Below are 25974 nucleotides of genomic sequence, written 5' to 3'. Positions count from 1 at the left end.
TAACACTTAACCAACAGCTTCTCGGTCTTCTGAACTTCCTTAATAGCATCAAAACTAGTTTGCACAAGTTAGGCAGAAGGTTAAGTGAGGATACCAATAAATAATAATTACATGGTTACATAAGAACTTTAAATACTTAACCCATATTCCTTCATTATAATTTATCCCAACGAACAAAAGGACTGACGCACAAGAGGGAAAATTGGGCAAAACAAGAAAAGTGGGTTGTCCCAAGTCCCTCAATGAATCAGCCGCTGACCTAGGTGCCAATCACAATCAACTCACTTCTTGTTTTCTGCTCCCCTCAATCCACCTGAAGAACTCTGCTCCATATTTCTATCCAGTTGTCCCTGTGCACCCCTAAAATTATTCTTTAAATCATATTACTAGAAAAAAAAATTTCCAAGCAATTTTATCTACCTTTTTTCCCCTTTGAATAATTAATCCCTTATCCAACTCAGGGTTGAGTATTTGGGCCCTGAGCATTATTCATAAATCACAGAAGAAAACATACATTTCACTGCTATATCGGGTCCACATCCCATATGAACACAAGTCTTTAATTTTCACGTAGTTTTGCACTCTCAGAGCACCTCAGTGAGCTAAGAGGAGCAGAGAACAATGATTCCTGAAAATAAAAATTGCATCCATTGACTCCACGGTTTATCCACTACACTTTCTCCAACAATTTGCCTGAGTTTTTTTTATAGTCTCAATAAAAAAGGCCAAATGTGTAGTGATGAAAGTCGTTAGAGTAAGAAAAGAGAAATATGAACAAATGAAGAAAACTTACTCAGTTTAACGTTTTGCTAGTTAATCTACCAGAACAGAAAGTCTACTTGTTTTCTGAAAAGCAAAAGATGGTCTTACACCATATTAACACAAAACTAGCATAAACAGAATTCTAGAACCCAATCTATACTCAACAACTAATTCCAACTTTCCCCTGGTATATTAATTTTTGCCCTAAAAGTGTGTCAGCCCAACTACAAAGCTAGGTGAAAATTAAAGCAGCACTAAAAGCTCGTGTTATGTTGACTAGATTATTCTCAGTTAGTGGTGTTTAAAGCCAGCTCGGAAGAACTCCAGGTTTCACAGAAACCAATGAAGAAATGAGGGGGTGTTTCTACCCACTCCTCCTTCTATTGTCTATAAAATCTGTGAACTTCCAGTAACATTGTATTTGAACAAAATAATTCCATATATATATATATATATATATATATATATATATATATATACATACATATATATATATATATATACACATACACACACACACACACACATATATATATCCTTTTTTAATAACTCTCTTAATTATCCTACCAAAACCTATAACTGAAGCCATAACTAGCTGCATTAAAATGATCAAAACCCTTATCTTTAAGCAAAAGGAATGAGAGTAATTTAAAATACCTGCAACAGAACTAAACCTCTTGCTGAGACCAGGCCCAGGAATTACAAGCCTGGGGTTGGGAGTGCATTTTCTGCTCTGAAGCAAAAGATCCCTATTGTTGAATGAACTGCAGCAGGGACTCCAAACACTTAAGTGGGGCTGCTCATTATCAGTAGCCAAACAAGAAATATAAGACAATGGAATGAATTTTTCCTAAAGCTTAATTTCTTCCATTTAAAAATGTTATCCTTTAGGGTGAAATTATGTCCTTCAACACACTGAAAGTGTATTAAAATTGTCTTTAAAAAATAAAATGATAGCTCAGGAGTTACAAAATATAAAAGATGGGCAAGCTCTCTGCTGGTCTCCTGGAATTTCTGGGTGGAGAAAACCAAAGACCTGGGAACTGTAGCATCCAGGCACCAGAGAACGGCAAATGCAGACTGATCATGGCTAGGTGTTCTCATGGGCTGTATTATTGATTTTGTTTTCAAAGTAAAATGAGGCCAAGCTTTTGAAGGACCAATTAGGACATTACCATCTTTACGTGTCATAAGACTAAAAGGATTCGAATGAAGTTTCCTTCACAGCAAGCTTTTCGCAACACTGAAAACCACTTTGAAGTCACTGAAGGATGACAGCTATTCCTGGGTGTGAGACAAACTGTACTAGAATGGACCTGCCAAGTCCCTTTTCTCCCCCCCCCCCCCAGCCCCCCGCACCACCCCCCTCACCCCCAGCGCCACACACACCCAACCAGAAAGGCTCAGAGAGTCCATTACTATAAAGAGAAATTTCCTAGATTCTGGTCATCGTGAAAGCACAGATTTCACTGATCACCTCCCAACGCCTTTATTAGCTTGGTTCTTTGTTGTCAAAAGCACAGGCACACCTCGTTTGTACTGCACTTCACAGATGTGGCATTTTGTACAAACCGAAGGCAAGACCTTCTACCAGCAAAAAGATCACCCCCTCCTTTACTGCAATCCTCACTTCATTACAGAGGTCTGGACCTGGACCTGCCATACAGGCGTGCCTGCGGCTAAAGGAGGATGAGGAGAAGCCGGGTGGCCACAAACAGGCTCCTGACTGGCCAGCTGGTATTAAAAGGTGGGGAAAATCCTCACTGTGCAGGGCCCGCCATGGGGACGACTCTTCATAATACGTGGCGGGCACTAAGTATGTAGGATGTGAGCACATCCCTAGGCACCCTCACGCACTCCCTCCCTCTTCCTCCAGACACCCCTGAAAGACCAGTATTCCCATCACCATCTCCCAGGTGGGAAAACAGAGAATTAATGCCATGTAACTGTCCGAAGTCGGTGGCATAGGGAGGACTCCGCCCTCTATCACCAGTCACATCTGATCTCTAAGATGCTCCTCTTCAGGCCATTCAAGACAAATCGCGTCCCCGTGCCCTCCACACAGAACACAGAACTCATCTCTATTCCTTCATCCACTCAGTATTTATTCAACAGCGCCTGTGTGGCACCGTTCTGGGAGGCGATACAGGGGAACAAACACCGTGTCCACCTCACGGAGCACAGAGTCCAGGAAGGGAGACACGCACAACCACACACATTTTTTTAAAAATATATTTTATTGATTTTTTACAGAGAGGAAGGGAGAGGGATAGAGAGCTAGAAACATCGATGAGAGAGAAACATCGACCAGCTGCCTCCTGCACACCCCCCACCGGGGATGTGCCCACAACCAATGTACATGCCCCTGACCGGAATCGAACCTGGGACCTTTCAGTCCGCAGACCGACACTCTATCCACTGAGCCAAACCGGTTTCGGCCACACACATTTTTTAAGGTCATGGAGAAACAGTAAAACATCCAAATGGGACTCAGAGGGGACTCATATCCCAGAGAAGACGGTGCTGGTATGAACTGAGTTTCACTGATCCAAGAACCCAAATGAAAGGCAACCACATAAAAGGAAGCGTCCTCCTGGCTCAGCGTTTCCCAAAGTGAATGTGTGTTCGTTAATGAGCACTAATTTTATGAACGGCTTCTCCTGAGGTTTGTGCAGCATTAATAAGCAAAGCATGAAACCTGTTTCTTTACCTGCTGAAATTATGATTAAACTAGAGGCCGATGCACGAAATTCGTGCACGAGTAGGCCTTCCTTCCCCTGGCTGCCAGCACCGGCTTCCCTCTGGCACCAGGACCCGGGCTTCTCTCACAGTCCCAGCTTCATCCGGAAGGTCATCCGGAAGGACGTCCTGTCTAATTAGCATATTATGCTTTTATTATTATAGATACGTGTGCTTAATTCCTGAGAAATAATGTAGCCTTTCCCACACTTGATGTAACCCATCCCGCACCTGCGTCTCCAACCGTCAGTTAGGACTGGTGCTCCCTAGTTGTCTGTGGGGAACACTAGTAGCTAATACTGCCTTTAGTGAACCGCCTGGAGTTGACACCTACCTACGAGCCACAGAAGGAAGGACCAGTCTCTCCTCCAGACTCGAGGGGCCAGTGTCTACACCAGCATCATCACCAGCGGGACAGGTCCTGGTTCACATCATTGACAATGCTGCTTAGGAACCAGTGCCCGAAGGTAGAGACCACGGCTCTTTCTTCAATTCTGCCTTGGGCATGAGCATACTTTGTGGGCACAAGGGTTTTCTCAACTACATTGAGAAACGAATATTATTCAGGAAGCTTAATTAATAGCAACTAGAAAAGGTGCCCTTAACGTCTTTATTCGAATAAATTCTTTTTAAAGCTTTTTTTTTTTTTGTCCTTCCACTTGGTAAGTGGAAAATACCTTCAATCCATACTCTGCCATGACATGCACTTACTGATTGCTCCAAACGAATCTGCAGCTGGGCCACGGTGGAGATCGAATCCCCTCCCCCACCTTAAAGAAATATAATGGCTTTTCCACAGGTAACTAAAAATAAATTCAAAAAATGGCTTGTAGGCATAATCTTAAGAGTAACTGATTAACTTAAAAGTCAGTTCTAACTAAAATTTCATTAAGGGCAGAGTCTATGTATGCCACCTAAATAAGGTACACACCTATAAAAGCACAAACTAGCAAAGGTAAAAACTAACTTTGAATCAGGAGGATAAATTTCAAGATTGCTGCAGAGTTTGTGTTTGGGAGAGAAAACATTATCCCACAATACATTCATGCACCAAAATATTTCAAGATCTAACACTCTTTCCCTGCTGTATACACTGAACTCAAACCATAGTTCCAGGATTCAGACATAAGTTAAGCATCTGGAACAAAAATAAAAAGATTAACAACAAATTTAGAGAAGCATTCAATGGTGTTAAATAAGTGTACTCTTTTCAGAGAACACTTGTTCACAAAATATCTGAACTAGTAAACTTGGTCATGGAAAAAAAAATCAACTTATTTATGTTCTTCCCTAACGTGATTTGAAATTTTTCCAGCATTTCAAAGCAGCTAATATACACACCAACCCATACTAAAGAAATTAAGATGGCAGGCTGCGTACATCTGCTTCAATCTGAAAACAAAAGGCGTGTGCTCGTGGGAGCCAGCAGAATAAAAGCATGTAAAAGCAGATGGCCTAGTCTCAACACAGAGTAACCGAGAAGACTGACATCAAACTGTTGATTCAGCAAGTCTGACCCTCGTGGCAACTCTAGACCCGGCATTTCTATAGACAAAGGAATGCTTTTAGGTGAGTAAAAAATTAATTGGTCTTCACCAATATTCCCTCGGCGTATCAGTCATCCTGCCCAGCCTAGCAATCGTAGTAAAGATGTTTTATCAGAAAGCACCATCAATTCCTTCAGCTATTTCTTGTTTATACTGGCTTGACACAGTCAATCTGACATTCCAACTCCAATCCAATACTCTGCTTGTACTTTTTTGAAAAAAAGAATTTTCAGAAAGCAACATAAGAGACATTCTCAGCTAAAGAGCCTAACAGTGCCATTAGCGAATGGAATGGACACTGGCAGGGAGAGAGATGGTTATAAAGCCATTGTATAGGTAAGGACAAGCAAAAGGCAATTCTGACACCTCTAAAAACGGTGGTGGGAGATGGGGGGCTGGTGGGGGAAAGAAGTACATAATGCATTCTGGGTTTTTCCTGCCATGTAAAATGGCTTTTAACTACGGACTAGACAGTGATAAAACCTTTATTTCCACCCTGAGGTCCATTTTACATTTCTGAAGCTGAAGTCTTTCAGGGAGAGAATGAAAAGTGGCCATTCTGTTCAGGTGGTTTTTGTTTTTTATTTTGTTTTTCCTCTAGAGAGGTGGCCTGAGGACTCTCCCCCAGCTCCCTAGCCTTGTTTTACACTGCAGGGTCAGGTCCCGGTACTGACAGATCCGAAACTGCTTTTGTCTCTGCAACGGAGAGGACGTGGTAAGAAATTAGCTCTTTATCAATGACATTTTAAACACTGGTATTTTGGGTTGCATGATTGTTATGATGATCAAAATGAGACCCATCAAGTGGAAGTGCCTCCCGAACAGGGGAGAACTATATGAATGTCGGGCCTCTGCAAGACTTCCTCACACACCACCCCGTTCTGGTGCTCACAGGGAAAATGGGAGGCAGTGACCTTTCGAGATAAGGACTGCAAAACTGTGATCGTGATTTCGCTCTTATTTGCCAAATTGGGTCCTCTGGGAAGATTACAAAATACACACTTAGAAAAAACGACAAGTAGCAGTTAGTACACAAACATATGCTGTTCCTGGTTAATTTAGTGAAGAAATCAGAATTTGCTAACCATTGGTTAGGATGGATGAGAATAGAAATATAGACAGAGACAGAGACAGAGGTGGTGAACAAGCCCTATAAAAACCAAGTCTGCAAGTGAGTCTGGCACATTCAATGAGAAACACAGATGAGGGTATAGGTTAAAAAAGGACCCAAAGTAACAAAAAAATAGAGATTCTAAGTCAGAGGAGAGATTTACTGATTACTGTCCATGAATGATTTTGTATAACGGCTTAATCGTGGATGTATAAAACAGCCCTCCTCTCTCCATGCATATGTACATCAACTCGTTCATCATTCAGGGCCTAATTTTGAGAGTTATCCCAAATACATTCATTCACAAGGGTTAATTCGGCAGCTGGTACCAAAAAATTAACTCACTCTTTTTGCTTCTGACTTTCAGACATTACTTGAATTTCTTTTTTCTTTTTTTTTTTTTAATATACTTTTTTATTGATTTCAGAGAGGAAGGGAGAGGGAGAGAGAGATAGAAACATCAATGATGAGAGAGAATCATTGACTGGCTGCCTCCTGCACATGCCCCACTGGGGATCGAGCCTGCAACTCAGGCATGTGCCCTGACCTGGAATCGAACTGTGACCTCCTGGTTCATAGGTTGATGCTCAACCACTGAGCCATGCCTGCCGGGCATGAATTTGTGATTTCCTGTCGTGATTCCCTCACCGGCACCGTGTCTTTGGGTTCCTTCATGTTAGCCTCCAGGCCTGGCCTAGCCGCCCCTGGGGGACCCTCAGCGGGAGATGGCCAGCAGAACCATTCAGGCCCAATCCAGAATGAAAACCCTTCCTTGCTCCCAATGCCTGTTTTCTCTCTCAGGTGACTGTAATTAAAGCACTCTGCGCCAACTCCACTCACACATCAAATGACTCCACAAAACTAGATGGCCCCCTATGCCCTTTCCTCCCCCAAGGTCCCCGTGTTTAGCAGATACTAAAAAATGCTGGAATTAAAATGAGCTGTGCAGACCTCCTGGGCAGTCACAGAGGAGCTGAGGAAAAAGAATAGTAAGCTGTACCCCTGGGGATCCCTGCAGACTATGAGGGTGGAACTAGAAGGAAACGGTGATGACTTGAGACACCACTAAGAGAATCTCAAAAATCCATTATAAAAACCTTCATTTCTTCAAGCTACACCTTCTCTAAAGTCGCTACACTGCTACAGCATCGTCAAATGTCCCGGCCGCCTGTAGCGATTACCGTCCATCCCGTCGAGGTCAGGATGGTAACACAGTCTCACCTGCACAAGGAAACATGTGTGACACTCTGTCGCCGGCCTGGACAGAAGAGGCAGAGAGAAAATGAGTCCGGACAACTCTCAGGTCTAAAACCTCGGGCACTGCCGTTCTCTCAAACAGGACAGGGGCCAACTCTTTATTCTCAATGGCTAAGCACACCAGCCTCCCTGCTGCTGTCCAACCTGTCGAGGTCCTGTGTCCAGAGAGCTGGCAGCACAGGAGGGTCATCCCGTCTGGACTGAAGTCCATTCTTCCAGGAGGACAGAATAGCTGGTCTGCACGAGCTAAGTATCCTATGGGCTTTAATTAACCTCCTGGCTAAATAATCCAATTTTCTGGGGAAAACTGGTCTCTACACCTTTGATCTCTCAGCCTTGCCAGAACTATATAAACAACATTGAGCCCATTTTCAGATGTGAGGCCATAACTAGAAATATTACCTAAGAGAAAGTCTAAACTGTTGTTATAATACAAGTAAGGATTATCTCACAGCCCTCAACTATTATCCTGATCTCCAGCCTACACATCAAAATATCACATGTTTAATGTTTCCAATTTAATTTTAGAAATATTAAATGTGTGACCGTTATTAACCGTATAAAAAGTGACTACATATGGCTCGCCATTCTTTTTTTTTTTTTAATATTTTATTGATTTTTTACAGAGAGGAAGAGAGAGGGATAGAGAGTTAGAAACATCGATGAGAGAGAAACATCGATCAGCTGCCTCTTGCACACCCCCTACTGGGGATGTGCCCGCAACCAAGGTACATGCCCTTGACCGGAATCGAACCTGGGACCCTTGAGTCCGCAGGCCGACGCTCTATCCACTGAGCCAAACCGGTTTCAGCTGGCTCGCCATTCTTTTGCTATCCTATATAATAAGCGGCAATATGCAAATTGACCCTCACACCATCACAAGATGGCTGCGCCCACAGAGAAGGCGGGGTTCCTGTAACGAGCGATCAGCAGGGACCTGAGGATGCATGGCGCCGGGCTGGGACAGGGGACCTGAGGCCGCGTCCCCCACCCGGCGGGGCTTTACAGGGGCCCTGAGGCTGTGCCCCCCCACCTGGTGGGGCTTGACGGGGGTGGGGCCGGCTGGGTCTGAATCTTGCGCGATTTCAAGGTGTGCAAGGGTGGGTGGGGACTTGACTCTGGGTCCCGCGGCACGCCCCAGACTCTGAGAGGAGGAAGATTTTCAAATACATTTTACTAATTTTCTTTCATCTCTGAAACTTCTATTATAGAGAAAGGGCAAATAGCAATATTAAAATATTTCATCTAATTAATTCCCTTTTAATGTGCACAAATTTCGTGCACCGGGCCACTAGTCTTTTATATTTCTCTTTCTACTTAGCTTTAAAAGACCATTCCTTTTCAATACAAGGTGGCATATCTATACAATGGAATATTATTCAGCAATAAAAAGGAATGAAGTACTGATACATGCTAGGACATGGATGAAATGGATGAACCTTGAAGACACTGCTAAGTGTAAGAAGCCGGTCACAAAAGATTACAAACTGTATGATTCCATTTTTATGAAATGTCTAGAATAGGCAGATCTGTGACAACAAAAAGTACTTGGATGGGAGTGGGGAGGAGGGAGGTGTGATAGAAGGGTTTAGGGATGATGGCTAAGGGGTACAAGGTTTCTTTTTTTTGGGGGGGGGGGGTAGTGAAAATGTTCCAAAATTGATTGTGCCGATAGTTGCACAACTCTGTGAATATAATAAAAGTCATTAAGTTGTGTACCTAAAATGAGTAAATTGTGTTAAATTAAATTAAAAGAGAAAATAGTCCTTTTCATTTCAGATCAAAGCCCAAACTTATGAAAGTTATTAACTAATCATATCCTAGGTGCTAAAATTCAGCTACAACCTCTTTTACTCTTTTAGCTAAAAGTAACATCTGCAAACTATTTTAAAATCTCCATCAAAGATAGCCAAGAGTCAACAATGTTTACTTCTGAGTGTAATTTTCCTCAAAAGACAGGAATTCTTTTCTCTGTGGCGCTGATACCACTGCAGGAATGTCCCAAACAGGGAACCTCCAAAACAAGTGTGGGGTTCAGATGCTGACATCTACTCTCACTAGTGACACTTCCCTTGAAAGTTCTTGAGGCCCAGGTACGACCTTCTAAGGCAAGTTAAGTCCTTCTGATGAAGGGTGGGGAGGGGGGGGGGAATGAAGCATAATACATTTGTTAAATTAAAAAGAGGCTTACATTGTAATTATGAACATTTTTTAAATCGCATTATGCTAAGCTAAATAAGCCAGTCAGAAAAAGATAAGTATCACATGATCTCACTCATTTATGGAATATAATGAACAACATAAACTGATGAACAAAAACAGACCTAGAGACAGAGAAGCATCAATCAGACCATCAAACCTCAGAGGGAAGGTAGGGGAGGGTGGGGGTTAGGGGGAGAGATCAACCAAAGGACTTGTATGCATGCATATAAGCATAACCAATGGACACAGACACCAGGGGGGTGAGGGCATGAACAGGAGGGGGAAGGGGGGGAGAGAAGGGGATAAGGATACATATGTAATATCTTAATCAATAAAAAAAAACAACAACAAAAAAAGAGGCTTAAATTGTAATTACGAACATTTTTTAAATCGGGGGGTCTGGGGGGAGGGAATGCTAACATGGAAAAATCTGCAATTTTAATCGCCCCGGTTTATCACTGCTCCAGGAAGGAAACTGGGTTAATCGGCCGGGATTTGCCCTGTACAGAGGCCTGCTGGCAACACTCCCCAGTGGCCCGATCTCTTTTGACTCCTTTGTTACAAAAGCTTTCTGGAACTGGGGACAGCATATGCTCCGGCCCATTGTCATGGGAGTGAGTGGGTCTCAGCACCACCCAGCAAACATCTGTCATTAGCTCCCTTGCCAAGAGCGAAAGCAGATGATTGGAGCAAGCCACTGTGAACTCTGACATGGCAGGAAGATGGATGCATTTCAGGACACAAGATCATTCCAGAAGACAAAAATACTTGCTAAATTCTCAAGGGTGAGCTACTCAGTTACCCTCACTGGAAGACTTAGAAATGAGGATAATTAATTCAGAATCAATACAAGACCCATTTGGAACACCCAAAAAGCAGCTGAAGGCCGACTTGAACCTCTGAAATGAAGCCACTGCCAAATCTGGAGCTTCTAATACAGTCCATGTGCTGAACTTACAAACGTCATTACAGCCTTAGAGGACATTGCACAGCCTGCTAGCAAGCCTTCGTCCAGGAAACCCTTGGGGACATTTTTCCCTTCAAAAATTCATGTGGACAGTCAATACCATCATATTATACACTGCACTGCATGCTGCAATGATTTGGTCTTAAAACAAGTTCACTAATAAAATGTTTGCGAACACACATATTTGAAAATAAGTACCTATGAAAGGACTGTTCAAAATAAGTTGTTTCTTTTTTTTTTAAAATATATATTTTATTTATTTTTTACAGAGAGGAAGAGAGAGGGATAGAGAGTCAGAAACATCGATGAGAGAGAAACATCGATCAGCTGCCTCTTGCACACCCCCCACTGGGGATGTGCCCGCAACCAAGGCACATGCCCCTGACCGGAATCGAACCTGGGACCTTTCAGTCCGCAGGCCGACGCTCTATCCACTGAGCCAAACCGGTTTCGGCCAAAATAAGTTGTTTCTGAGAGTCTTTTTAAAGTACCAATAAGTCATTCAGGTAAAGAGAGGGGAAGAGGGACGTCCGATTCGACAGATGGACCTCTTGTCCTAGGGAGACGTGGTTCAACTCCCAGGTTCTGATCAGGACCAGGACAAGGGTGAGGCAGGGGCCGGGCGCGCCGTGTAAGGATAATAAGCCAAATCTGGACGGCGGCCGTGCAAATGCAACTTCTATACATCCCTGTGCCCTACTCACCCCACTCACTTACCCGGGTCCTGGCCCCCTTTCTAGCTACCGGCACAATGTTCTCTCTGCCAGGGTGACATGGACAAGGGAACACAACAGCACATTCACCTCAGGGTAACTGTGAAAAGCGTGGGAATCCTCACAGCAGCTTCTAAACATACAGAATCTCTGCTTCCTTCTCTGGCTTTGGCACCTCTTGCCTACCCGGCAAATGATGAGTTAACAATTTAACTGCTCTTCAATATTAAAAAACAAGCACGCGGTGTCAGAAGTTACACAGCAACTTCTGAACGTGCACAAGCACAATCAGCTCACTTTTGAAATACTTCCTCGGAAATGTTTGAGAGTACTGAGCACATAACCCACAGGCTGTATTCTTATTTTTGCTGTGCCTGGGAGTGACTCTCCATTAACCCAGAAAAAAAGACTGGGCTATAGACTAAACCATCGGCAGGTGTTAGTCCTTAAAACCAAGACCGCCAGCCCGTCCCGGGCCCGACAGGCACTGTGCACGATGAGCCACGGCTGCAGCAGTCGAAAGCTACTTGGTCTATGCGAGTGACCACCTGTGCTTCTACAGGACATGCTTTGAGGAGACTGTGTATCAGATGCTTTTATTTAGAACACGGATTTTTTTTTTTAGTGCACACACAGCCTGCCAAGCCCCATAAACTGGTTCTCAAAGGGTGGCTTCAGACCAGCAGCAGCACGTGGGAGCAGAAACACCAATGCCCAGGCCCCACCTGAGCTTTGCTGAAGCAGACGCTCTGGGTGGAGGCCCGGGCCTCGGTGGTTGAACAAGCCCTCCGGGTGGTTCTGAGGCCGGTTCAGGTCTGAGCCGCTGCCCTGCAAGCAACAGGAAACGTGGCTTTGCCACTGATGCGCTTTATCCTCTTGGGCAAGCATCCCCGCCGCCTCCCAGGTAAATCACAATATTGGGGCTTCACTAACCAATCTGTTTGTGGGGTCACAGCACAGATCCCTGGGCCCACCCCCTGAGAAGCTGTACCACTGGGCGCAGGGTAAGAGGTCCAGGATTCTCAATTAGCAGCCCTTCAAGTGATTCCAACGTGCAGCCAGGACTGGGAACCACTAAAGCTCCCTCCCCCCGCTCCCCACCCTGCAGCCCTAAATAGCATATCAGAAGTAATTGGGGAAAATGAGCCCTTCGATCAGGGTCAGCAAACTCTCCTGCAGAGGGCCAGATGGCAAATCCCCTGGGCTGCTCGACTCTCCGTGCCGCTGCCGCCGAACAAGTCCCGGGTGACAACTCAGCGAGCGGACGTGGCCGAGGTCCAGCACCCCTCCACCCAATCTCAACTTGTCATTTTCACATGTCATAAAATAGGATTCTTTTGATTTTTTCCCCCCCAAACATTTAAAAACGAGAAAGCCATTCTGAGCTCACAGCCAGTAAATACAGGCAGCGGGCGTGGGCCGTGCTGCCGCTGGCGTCTGCGCTGAACACGGAGTAATTACATGCACTTTGTTGAGCTCAGGAATGCGGTGTTCCTGACATGTGTAACTTCAATACAAACAGCTGCCTTCAAAAGAGCTACATGTTACTTTAAAAAAAAAAAACAAAACTGAGGTTTAACACGGCAAAATATACAGCTTGGCGAGCCACCCAGAAGCCATGTGCTGACCGTTTCCTTGACCTCAGAAAGTGCACTGGCGCTCTCCTCCCAGCACATTCCTTAGAAGTAGCCCTGCAGCATGACTCCTTCGATGTTCGATGTTCGTCACCTTTACTCATTGAGTAGCCTGAAGTGGAAGCCGGAAGGTCACGCTTTCACTGCAGGGCTAGGCAGTATAGCCCCCCCAAGCAGAGGTGACCCATAGGCACCCACTGGGCCCAGGCCCCTGTCCTCTCCAATGCTGGGCGGCCACTTGGGATTCTCCCAGCCCCTCTTCACCCTGCCTCTCATCCAGCCCAGGTGAGGTCAGGTGCATCACTGGGGGAAGGGGGATGTCAAACACCAGAAGGCCAGCCCTCCCCAGAGCCCTTAGCCTTCCAGGGCAGGAGCAGCCCCGTGTGAAGTAAATAGCAAATGAGAGGCGGTGAGAAGAGGGAAGAAAAACACTCCCCAATTTATCTCAGGTCCAAATACCCACTGTGTCCATGGTTTTCCAATTTCAGCATGAACAGATTCATCCGGGAACTTGGTTCAACTGCAGATCCCAGGACCATGTTCACAGAGAAGTGGGCTCCCGCAGATCTAGGGTGAGGGACCCACGATTATCACACATCAGGAAACACTGCCTTGGGTTTGGGACATTTAAACCCAAATGCCCCACTCTCATGGAGGAGCCCACGTGAGAGGGTGGGTGGGAGCAGAGAGGTGGAGATGGGAAGATGAGGAGCAGGTACAATGCACTGCAGAGAGAGAAGGATGGGCAGAGGGAGCCGCAGTCACAAAGAATGTGCACCCAGGAGACATTTCACAGAACCATGTAAGAAAAGACTTCCAGAAAAGGAGCTGCATGGGAAAAACCAAGGCCTAGGAATCCTGGGTAACATCAGCGCTAAGTCCACTATGCAAAAGCTGTGCTCTTTCAACAACTTTTAAGGTAATATTTTGAGATGAGGCTCCTTCTGTCCGTGAAATGGCTCTGAATTTGGCCGCTCCCTAAAGGGCACCCAAGAACCTTTTGAAAAACACACCCTGGCCCGAGTCCCAGCCGAGACTCGGATTTCGTGGCTGTGGAGCAGGGCCAAGGCTCTTGGTAAACGCTGCCCAGTGAATTGTAACATGCGGCCAGGCTGATAAAGACACCATCAGGAGCAGCAAAGCAAGACTGTGAACACAAGATAATGAAACATTTTTTTTTTAAAGTGATTTTTGCTGACCCTTGTATTCCCTGGGCCTAGAGCAATAAAACGGGGGGTGGGGGGCACCACAAAGAGTGACTTCAAGAGGAAGCACAAACGTCATGACAAGAAGATGAAGGGCCTAAAGAGAGAAAAGAAATAACCCGTATGAGGAGTAACAGGGCCTGAGAACTGAAATTGTCAACCCCCATCACCAGTCTCACCTCACCCTCCTGCACGTCCTCCTTAAGAAGGGAGGTGATCAAGTGGAAGGACGAGCCACTCTGGACCCAAACTCCAGCTCTACCACTCATCGCTGGCCAAGTGTGGACTCGTGTACATGTTATTTCACCAAAGCTCCATGTCCATGTCACTAAAATGCGCATAATCACGCCGTCCTCACAGGGTATTTGCGAGGATTCACGAGGACACACAGACAGAACGCACCAGCATGCTGCCAGGTGGAGATGCCACCCAACCAATGGCATCCTCTCCCCTTGACCCGTCCTGAATGCCAGCCCTGCTGAGGAAGCTCTGGCTTAGAAGTGAGGTGCCCTCTTTTCTCACAGCTCACCTCTCAAGGAGGTGATCGTGGGAAGAATGCAATTCCCTTCTCTCACCGTGGTGGCATCCTAGGTTGGAACTCTAAACACAGGTTTAAAGTCGGAACCAGGCAATAGAGAGCTTTCTCAGCACTGTGGTAGGTACACAGGTCTTTGGAGATGGACTGGATACACCAATGCCCCACCTCTACCATCAAGTCTTCGGGAAAACTGGTTGTAAATGAATTTTTGAAATGGAATGCAAATCAGTCACACACTGACAATTGCCTGAATTGGTTCTAACACATTGCCTCTGCTTTTTCTGCTGAAATCACACCCAGCATTACATGGTGCCATGTCTGGTTCCCATGGATAATTTATAAACTGTTTTGTTTCCAAATAAGGTCTTCACATACATTTTTCATAAAATGAAACTTATAATAAAAGCACAGTATTTATTTAAGCCTCCAAAAAAAAAAATCAAGTTTTGATTTAACCTGAGCTTAGCACCCATCGTTAATTATCTATTTTCAGTTCTCATGGGTACCAAAAATGCAAGTTAGTGTCCTGCTTACCTTCAAGTATGAACAACTGAGTTTGCTGAACTAACCACGAAACTGAAAACAACAGTGAGTCCAATAGCACAAAATATCTATCAGCTCTTCTCTTCGTGCCTGGACGATACCATCGCAGGACCAGGACTCTCGCTGGTTGTAGGAAGGGTCTGGATAGACCGCAGGCTTACACAGGGCACAAGTCGGTTGAGCTACCCCGACGCAGGACCTGGAACCCAGAAGTCAACCAAAGACAGGAGGCACAGGCAGGTCAGAGGGAGGCTTGAGTCCAAAGAAGTAGGCCTAAGGACTGGGAAGAGGCTCATTCAATAGATCCAGGGAGTTAAGAAGTGGCCAAAGTCCAGACATAGCCACAACGGAGAAAGTCAAGTTGGGCCAAAGGAGGACAGGAAGCCAAAGAAGGTGTAACCCAGAGCAGAGGCCATTTGCTCTCCTGCAAAAAAAAATGTTTAATGTGTGTGTGTTCTGCTCCGGCTTCACTGGAGCCAGTAAATACCTCTAATAGACATCCAACCACCCACCCAGAGCGAGGGCCAGGCAGGGAAGAGGCCTGGCTGTTTAGTTCAAGGGAGGTGGGGACTTGAAGACAAAAAGCTATGTTGTAAAAGCAAGGGCCGGAAATAAGCTGGATTACTAATCCACTTAAGCTAGATCCACTTACAGAAACAGGGAGACAGACCCCAGCAACCAGGGGAGGACTCGAGGTCTTGCGATGGATTTTTCAGGAGCTGGGAATACAGCAGGTAGCAGAACAGAAACGGTGTGCGCCCTTGCTAGCTGAGGTCTACAACACTTCACACAGCCCACAGTCCTTAGAACACCAACGAAGCTTCTAGTGTTTGTCACTGTAAACCACTTCCTGTCTCAGGGTAGAGGGTGAAGTACATGGAATAACAATCTCAGGTGTCAAAAGGCCAAACCTTGGGAAAATATTCTGAACCAAAATCAATAACCACCTCCTCCCCCTCAAAAAATAAAAATGCAGTTCATATAAGCTTGAAGTTTATCACGTGAAAGAAGTACTTTGAAAAAGGCTCTAATTATCTCCGATGTCCTTTATTTCACTCCGGTCCTGTGGAGTCCTCGGGTCCAAGGTGGGGAATTGGTGTATCCAATCCATCTCCAAGTTTATACACTGCCAGGGTAGGAATCGCACAGTGAAACTCCCACCCTGACACGTGGCTTTTTCTTCTGTCACTTGTGGTCCTTTATTGAAATGTTATAAACAGTCTCAGCAGATCCCACAGCATTCTAATGACCGGTCTGGTTGAGTGTCTCCCCAACCAGGCTATGCTCCTAGTTGCTACGGACACAACAATGAGAAGGCCCCCTTTCTCAGAGAGCTTGGTGAGGAAAGAGAACGAAAATCAAATAAACACAGTGACTGAATGTCAAGGTGGGGGCTCCTTCGGATGGAGAGGTTGAGAAGTTCTCTCTGGGAAGGTCTCCCTCGGGGCGTTCATCCCTGAGTGAAGGTGGGAGGGCCAGGCGCATCTCTGCAGGAACCAGATTCCCAAAAGGGGGAAAGACAAGCACCCAGGCTGCCTGAGCGACAAGCTCTCCCCAGGCTACAATAGGGAGCGTTCCACGCAGAGCTGTGACTTGCAAAATCTCACATGTTTTTCTCTGGAGCTAAAATATACTAACAAGCCCTAGCTGGTTTGGCTCAGGGGATAGAGCGTCGGCCTGCGGACTGAAGGGTCGCGGGTTTGATTCCAGTCAAGGGCACATGCTGGGTTGCGGGCTTGATCCCCAGTAGGGGGCGTGCAGGAGGCAGCCAATCAATGATTCTCTCTCATCATTGATGTTTCTATCTCTCTCTCCCTCTCCCTTTCTCTCTGAAATCAATAAAAATATTTTTTTTAAAAAATAAAGTACACTAATAAGCAAGCTGACATCATTTTTTTCTATCATTCCAAAGTGAAAATTAATGGAAACATTTGACTTCCTATCTCTGAGCCATAAGATGCCAAACCAAATTCTCGGAAGAGGTCTAGAGGGCCAATCACATGGCTTTCAGAACATAGAAACATTAGTTTGTTCCCACTCAAAACCAAGTAAGTTGGACTTGGTCTTCAAAGCGAGACTGAAAGCCCCCCTGGCGCTCAGTCTCTGGAGGAAAATGAATTCTGATTCTAAGAAACTGGGGGCTGGTGTGTCATATCCATCTCAGAGGCGGGTATTTCCAGGATGAAATAGCAGATTGTGGGAAAAGAACAGAGAATTTAGAAGTTTCCCAGCTCTGCGTTGTCCCTTTAATACAGCTGCACTGCTTTGATTGAAGTGAATTCCAAGAATAACAGATGGACCCATACTGAAGTTTCAACAAAAAGAGCCAAACGCATCTGATTCTTAAAAATTGCCATTTGTCACCATCGTGCCCCTCGTTCCCCTTAATTTCTGAATGATTGTGCAGTCACCTTCCTCTTGGGAAGGGCCCTCTGCCCACCCGGGCAGTACCTCCCACCCACGTGCACATCCACGGCCAGTGCCCCATGCTCAGTGCTGGGCCGCGGTCCTAAGTCACCCAGGAATCTGGAACTGAGCAAAGCAATTGCTTCCTGATGCTATCTACTCCTTATGGAACAACACAAACGAGAATTTCTAACATCCTCTTATTTCTAAAATCGGCACAAGAAAAGGCATCCAAGGGGAAGGTAGCTAAAAAATAAATTGTATAGAAAGTCAGTACTTAATGGTTATAGAGTTGCTGTTTGGGGTGAGGAAAAAGTTTTGAAAATGGATAATGGTGATGATTGCACACGCTACAAATGTAACTAATGCCATTGAAGTATATACCCAAAAATGGTTAAAATGGCCAATGTTATGTCATTTATATTTCCCACAATAAACACAAACACACAAACATGACAATATGGAAAAACCCAAGCTCCAGTTCAAAAAAATAAAATGTATATTCATTCATTTTTCTTTCAGCTCCAACTTGGACACTTGCAGTAGAGACCCATCGTGGCAAGTTTGTTAAACATCAGAAACACGGAAAACCACAAAAGGAATGCATAATGTCACAGCGGTAACAAACAAACATACGCAACCACAACAGCATTGAAGATGGCAGTGGTACTCCAAGAACCAGGGCTGGATATCATTATAGGGACATGCTTTGCCCCTCAGCTCACCTGCAGAAACATTATTCTGTGTAACTTGACTGTACACCATCACAAAAGTTCTATCTTTCAAGTCATAAACATATAGATAAGCTAAAACACAAAATTAAAAGAGGGCCACATAAAATTGCCAATATTCAACTCTCTCATCCTAGAGAGATGGCCATTTCATATGGTTCAACAAGACCCCGCAGGTTCATTTGGTTGGAAGCGGCAACTGCAAAATATGGGACATCTGAGACCTGAGAGACTACAAGAGCCAAAAGACACAGCACCTATGTTTCTTTCCTTTCCAGAAAAAAAAAAAAAAAAATGGGTAAGGTTTCTCCCAAATACATGCATTAATATAAAAATACTTTGCTTTACACACAAAAAAAGGACATAAGAAAGTTTGAGAAGGAGATAAAATATACTTTAAAAATAACAAAAGGGGACTGGGTGAAAGAGGTGAGGGGACTAAGAAGCCCAAATTGGTAATTATGGAACAGTCCCCGGGAAGTAGGTGCAGCATAGGAACTACAGCCAATAATCCTATCCCATATAATTCCTATTTAATAAAAGGGTAATATGCAAATTGACCCTAAGGGCAGAATGACCGGTCGCTATGATGCACACTGACTGCCAGGGGGCAGATGCTCAACGCAGGAGCTGCCCCCTGGTGGTCAGTGCGATTCCACAGGGGAGCAGGCCTAAGCCGTTAGTCGGACATCCCCTGAGGGCTCCTGGGCTGCCAGAGGGATGTCTGACTGCCAGCTTAGGCCCGATCCCCGGGAGAGCAGGCCTAAGCCAGCAGGTGGACATCCCCCGAGGGCTCCCAGGCTGCTAGAGGGTGCAAGCCGGGCTGAGGGACACCCGCCCCCCACCGAGTGCACAAATTTTCATGCACCAGGCCGCTAGCATTGTAATAACTATGTATGGTGTCAGATGGGGTACTGAGAATGTTGAGGGGCACACTATGGAAAATATATGATTGTCTAACCACTAAACTGTATACCTGAAACCAATACAAAATAAAATTTGGGGGGGAGGGGGGGAGAGAAAGGGAATTATGTCCAGGACAGCTGACTAGGAAGAATGTCCTGCTGTCCCTGAGTTTGGCATGTAGAGTCAAAGGACACTGCTTCTGCATCATTAATATTGCCCTCCATACTCCTTTTTCTCCATCTTCATAAATTGAGGTCCCCCCCCTTCCTCCACCAGTCATAGTCTGGAGACTCTTTCCTGGGCTGTGAGCTACCCTGGAGACTCCAGCTGGTCCCCCGCTGCTGGCCACCTCACTTGGGAACAGTGCCAATGGTTGCTCACATCTCACCGGCTCCTGCAGAAGGAGGGGGACGGGAGGGACGTCTGTCCCCAGGCAGCTGCCTCTGCCAACAGCTGGCTTTGCGTGTGAAGCCTGGAATGCAGCTCCCCTGGCTGCTGAAAAGCGCAGGCATTCCTGGGCTCTTGGGGCCAGTGTGTGCAGTCAGCTTCCTTTCATGTGAGATGTTTCACTCAGCTGTACCTAGGATCCATCAGCAGTCAGACCCGACTCAGACACCGCCCCCCCTCCGTCCCCCCAAAAAAGGTTGAAATCACAGTCTAGTTGTCCAATTCCTGACAATGTGTGGGTCCCGCTGTTATTTGGAGCTCTAAAATGGGACAGAGCCGTGCTGAGCAGGCCCACAGTCAGAATGCCAGCACTCAGCAGGCCTGGGGCAGATGTCTCCAGGACACAGGAGTGCACAAGAGGGAGGGTGTGGAGAGGTCAAAAGGCCACCCATGTCCGTAGACATTCAAGGGACACAAAAAGGAACCAATGGGGGCAAAGTGGAGGGGAGGGGGGAGCAAAAGAAAAGCAGTTGGCCATGGAAGAAAGTGTGAAAATGACTTTAAAAAATTATTAGAGATCACTACACTGACCCATTATCAAGTTTCACAACATTGGGCCCATCTTATATTAATTCTAACAAGTCAAAACCAGAAGGTCAAACCAAAAACGTTAGTGACGGCTTTGAATGGGAGATGTGATTATAAATAATTAGGATTGTGTTTCCTGTGTGGCCTGGGGAAGTCTTTCTTGGGGGATGACTTCAAAGTACCAGGCAACCTAATAGCCTTTTCCTGGATTAATAGAATGAGAAGAATAACTTTGAAAACAACGTCTAATTATGTTTGTTGCAAATAAAAAGTGAAGGGCCTGGAGGAGGGCATCTATTTGTAGTTTGGGGCAATTACATCTCCCTCCAGTAGAATATTTCAGAAGACCCCATACAGAGACTTCTCACAGAAAATCCTACTAAATCATTGCATGCCGTAACCGTCCTATGTTTACTGGGTAAGTTAAATAATTACCCTTTAAAATACAATTAGGTAAATTGATCTCTCTCTAAGCAATTTCAGAGCAATCAGAGATAATAGTTCACTCTCAAAGTGAAAAAAAAAATCTAATTTAGAATTTATTACTCAATTCTACAATGTGCATAAAGGGTGCCATAGTGATCACCCATGTGCCTCGTGCATGTTCCAGAAAAGACACCCTCACGTCAGGAAGGCTAAGACTGGAAGACGGCATTGGGCAAGAGTTGAGCGCTCAGCCACATCTGCACCCTGCAGAATCGTGGTGCCTTTTAATCTGCCTCTTCTACATCTCTGTCCGAAGCTTGTTATCTAGGACAATAAGCTAGTAATTTTGACATTTCAGGACATGCGCTGACCTGCCCACGTACTGCATCCTCCCGAGGACACAACTATGCATATTTTTCAACCAAGTGTGTTAGCTTGTCACTTGCACATTTCTTTTTCCTTCTGCAAATACTTGCTGGTGAGTGTAGCTTAAGTTATGAGTCCAAGGGGAGTATTTCGGTCCTCCGTATTCCGAGGACCCATCAGCAGCAATTAAAATGTTCGTGTGGGATGGAATTTTAAGTGAGCTTTAAAACTATCTCCCTTGCCAAAAAAGAGCAGCTTGCATGAGTGTGCAAACTTCTCAGAGACTGAAGGAAACAAGAAAACATGCCCTTTTGTGCTGCCACACTATCGCCTACGACCTCCCAGGGTCCCCGGGGTTCCGTTGTAGGATTTGAGTCACACAAGGCTCTCCTTGGTCTCGAACACTAAATAGAATTTTAAAAACTGCTTCTAAGTTCACTTGAGGATTATTATGCTGCAGCCAGCACCACTCCTGGCCACGTTCAAGGTGAAATGGTTGTTGGAAGGGAGGACACCAAGAAAAGCAAAGCCTTGAAAGACCACAGAAGTATTTTCCAGCTTTCTCTCTAAAGTCCTCCACCTTATCTTTATCGTTGTTCCCTGCAAGGTGGTGGATGGAGGAGGTCGGAGAGACTTCCCTGCCGTAACCATGGCCCTAAGGTGACTTCCAGGAACGTCTTCTAAATCCTCACTCCTCCACTGGGGCTCAAGAACCAGCAGCATCAAGTCACCAAGGAGCTTGTGAGAAATGCAAGACCCTCAGGCCCCACCCCAGACCTGCCGATCAGAACTGGCATGGGAACGAGACCCCCATGTGATCCGTGGATAGCAAAGTTTGAGGTGCACTGCTCTGAGCCAAAGAGTAATTAGTTTTTCAAGCCGTCTATGTTTCTGAGAAGTCGTATTTTGGCAACATAAAAATTTCATCAAAAGTCTTTTTAAAAATATAGAAAAATACCCATTGGCATGTTTTACCAGTTACCATCTGACTTCAAACATCAATATGTTTTTTGTGTGTATGCACTACAATATACATATGAATATAAAAGTTACCATCTTGACCATTAAGCATTCGGTTCAGTGGCATTAAATCCATTCACACTGTTGTGTAACCATCACCACCATCCATCTTCACAACCTTTTCATCTTCCAAAACTGAAACTGTACTCATTAAACAATAAATCCCCGTTCCTCTCTCTCCCCAGAAACAATTTCTTTTCTTTTTAAAAATAATTTATTGATTTTATTTTTTAGAGGGAGAGGGAGAAACAGCGATGTGAGAGCAGAACATCAATCAGCTGCCTTCTGCACACCCCTACCAATGATTGAGCCTGCAACCCAGGCAGTGCCCTGACTGGCAATCGAACCAACAACCTTTTGGTGCACCAGAGGACGCCCAAATGACTGAGCCACATTGGCTAGGTCAGAAACAACACTTTCTTAACACCCTTTTATAACATACCAAATTGGGTTGAAATCAGCCAATGCCTTGGAAAGTTACTCTACACCGGCTTGACTAGGACAAGGCCATGCTCTGCATCTTTGACCAGATTCCTTCAAGAATTTACCCCAAAATAAACTGTTCGACAAAATAGATCCAGAGACATAGAAGCATTGAACAGACTGTTGAATCTCAGAGGGAAGGTGAGGGTGAGTGGGTGGGTGGGTGGGTGGATGGGTAGGAAGAGATCAACCAAAGACCTTGTATGCATATATGCATAACCCAGGGACACGGATAATAGGGTGGTAAAGGCCAGGATGGGGCGGGGGCAGGCTAAAGGGGGTCAATGGGGAGAAAAGGAGGACATATGTAATACTTTCCACAATAAAGATTTTTTTTTAAAAAAAGAATTTATCCCAGCCCGGTTAAAAAGCAGGTGCTCCTAGGCACCAGGAGCAGTAAATGAACTTCTCCTACTCCTCGGTGGCCACGCCCCTCTGCCCCACAGTGAACTTGTAGGTCAAGAAAAAAAGAAACTAGAATCTTTTGGCCACTGCCAGATCTTGATCCTAGTCTGAGCCCAATTCTTTCAATCTCATCTCACTTTTCTCATATTTTAAACCCTGCAATTCCTACACAAACCACCGAGCTAATTATACTTGTTAGACTTGGGAATGACAGAGTAGACAACATTAAGACCAAGTATCTGAAGACCGATTGAAGATTAGAAGTCCACGTTGAGAGTTGTTTTCATGTGTAAGTACACGTTATTCTTGCTTCGTTCTTTCTAAACCCACATTCCATAAATACTGTCAGAGTGAACAGAGCTGCTCCCTGACCATCCCATCCCACGGCCACCCTCCCCGAGAGCTGTCCATGGGCCGTGTCACAGGCTGCTGACCATGTGTCACAGGCAGGAGCACTACAATGCTGCCGAAATTGCCATGTGAGAAGCCCCCATCCACCAAGCAAAGCACAAATAAGAACAGAAAGTGTCTTAGAACCTTGAGGACAGTTAAGCAAAATAAGCCAGTCACAAATAAATGGCAAATATTGTATGATTCCACCCATATGGATATGTGAAGCAGTCAAAGTAACAGAGACAGAAAGTAGAAAGGGGGTTACAAGGCCTAGGGGAGCAGAGATGGGGAATCCGTGTTTGGTGGGTATCTTACCTAATAATAGACAAACATGTAAATTGACCATACCTCCACTACACCCACCAGCCAATCAGAGTGAGTATGCAAATCAACCCACCAAATATGGCAGTTAATTTGCATACACAGGCACTCAGCGATGTGGGGAGGGCAGGGCGGGTGGGCATGGTGATGACGCAGGGTTCCTCCCCAACCCCGTCTCTCAGGGCCTCCGGGCAGCGTGGGAAGGCAGGGCCAGAGCAGAAAGGGACTGGGCCGGAGTGGAAAGGCCGGCAGCCAGGGAAAGGAAGGCCCATTTTAGCACGAATCTTCGTGCACCAGGCTTCTAGTCGTTTCCATATTATGGGACGAAAGAGTTCTAGAGCTCTGTTGCACAGCATGTGAATGTACTTAACACTCCCGAACTGCACGATAAAGTGCTTAAAATAGTAAATTTAATGTTGTGTGTATTTTTACCACCTTTTTTTTTCAAAAAGGGAAAAAAAGGTTTAAAACGTTATCTTTGGGATTAAAAGATAAGTCAACAACAACAAAAATAATTGCATTATAAATCTTTTAGGAATACTTATGTCAAACTGGTACACTGAGTAAGTATTGTTTTCCTTTTTTACTGCATCTTGAGAAGTATGTACAGGGCCTGAAAGGGGGTGAATTCGTGGGTCCAGTGAGAAAGAAAAAGGCAGAAGTCAAGGAAAGACAGGAAAATGCTGACCAAGCCTGCACGGGAACTTGAGCATCACAGCAGCGCCTGACCGTGAAGGTCAGCAGAAGTCATTGAGTCGGTTTATAGATCACACAACACGACCTGACAGCCTGATGGGAAAGGAACCAGACTGGGCACCAGTGCAGCGACCACACCTGCGAGGGCTGTTAAACATGAGATCCCTTTGCCACCTTCTCCCGATGCCACCTTCTCCTGATGCCACCTTCTCCCTATGCCACCTTCTCACGATGCCACCTTCTCCCGATGCCACCTTCTCCCGATGCCACCTTCTCCCGATGCCACCTTCTCCTGATGCCACCTTCTCCCTATGCCACCTTCTCACGATGCCACCCCCCAATCTACGTCCACAAAACACAGCTATATCCTCACACCACCAGATGAATTCTGAAGAGCCATGAAAAAGCATCTGAGGAACTATAAAACAGCCCCGTAAAATCACTCCTCATGAGGCCAAGAAATGGGAAAGGTGCCACCCCACGGGACCAGCTGGGCTAAGAGGCAGAGCGCGCCCAGGAGCTCGACTGCCTCAAACTACACTGCACTGGCCTTGCCGCTTTCACGCTCAGCACGACTTACAAATGACATTCAGAAACTCTGAGTTTTAAATACTGGTCTATGACATCCTTTTATTTCTTGATGTCTTAAATTTTGATATGTGCCTCTGAGGGAGGGACCCATTTGTAATATTAAAATTAATCTCCTTCATGAAAATGGAGAGACTGGGCTCCTTTCACAATTATTCAGATATAGTTGATGAACAGCATGTGACGGTCACCTATTCCCCTGCACAGTTGAAAAATTTGCATGTAACTTTTGACTCTCCCAAAACTTTACTAATAGCCTACTTTTGACCGGAAGTCTCACCAATAACATGAATAGTCGATTAACATACATTTTGTATATTTATATGCATTATATACTGTATTCTTACAATAAAGTAAGCTAGAGAAAAGAAAACGTTAAGAAAGTTATAAGGAAGAGAAAACACATTTACAACATTTCTTGGAAAAAAAACAAAAATCCAGGGCTGGCTGGCGTGGCTCAGTGGTTGAGCATCGACCTATGAACCAGGAGGTCACGGTTCAATTCTTGGTCAGGCCACATGCCTGGATTGCGGACTCGATGCCCAGTGTGGGGCATGCAGGAGGCAGCCGATCAATGATTCTCATCATCAATGTTTCTATCTCTCTCTCCCTCCCTCTTCCATCCTCTCTGAAATCAATAAAAATATACTTTAAAAAGAAGAAGAAAAACCCATGCATAAGTGGGCCTGCACAGTTCAAACCTGTGTTGTTCAAGAGTCAGCTGTACAATCAATGAGCCAGTTTCTGGATTCACACCCTATTTCGGTTTTCAATGATAGGGCTTTTCATTTGTTTTACACACAAAACGGAGAACCAGGAGCAGTGGAATTCCCACACACAGAAGGAACTTCTGCAGCTGCTAACAAGGTGGCTAGGTAGCTCAGGTGAGGGGGTTAGTCAGTCTGATTCTTACAGGAATCGGGACACCGCCACACTTCTGTCTCACTGGCAGCCAGTATCTCCGATACTCTAGGAATAGTTTAAGAATTTTAAGGGAAAGGGGAAAGGAAACCAATGAGCAAACATCAATCTATTCGGAC

At 45.3% G+C, this 25974-nt stretch overlaps 1 protein-coding gene across 2 annotated transcripts in view; it reads right to left on the bottom strand.

Annotated features, from left to right (window-relative positions):
* The window catches only part of MYO10 (myosin X), a 206223-nt gene that overhangs the window by 138047 nt on the left and 42202 nt on the right, over positions 1–25974 (bottom strand). The window lies entirely within an intron of this gene.

This window comes from Cnephaeus nilssonii, assembly GCF_951640355.1.
Source record: "Cnephaeus nilssonii genome assembly, chromosome: 2".
NCBI classification, from domain to species: Eukaryota; Metazoa; Chordata; class Mammalia; order Chiroptera; family Vespertilionidae; genus Cnephaeus; species Cnephaeus nilssonii.
The sequence above is the reverse complement of the archived record's forward strand: the minus strand, read 5'-3'. Positions and strand labels throughout refer to the sequence as shown.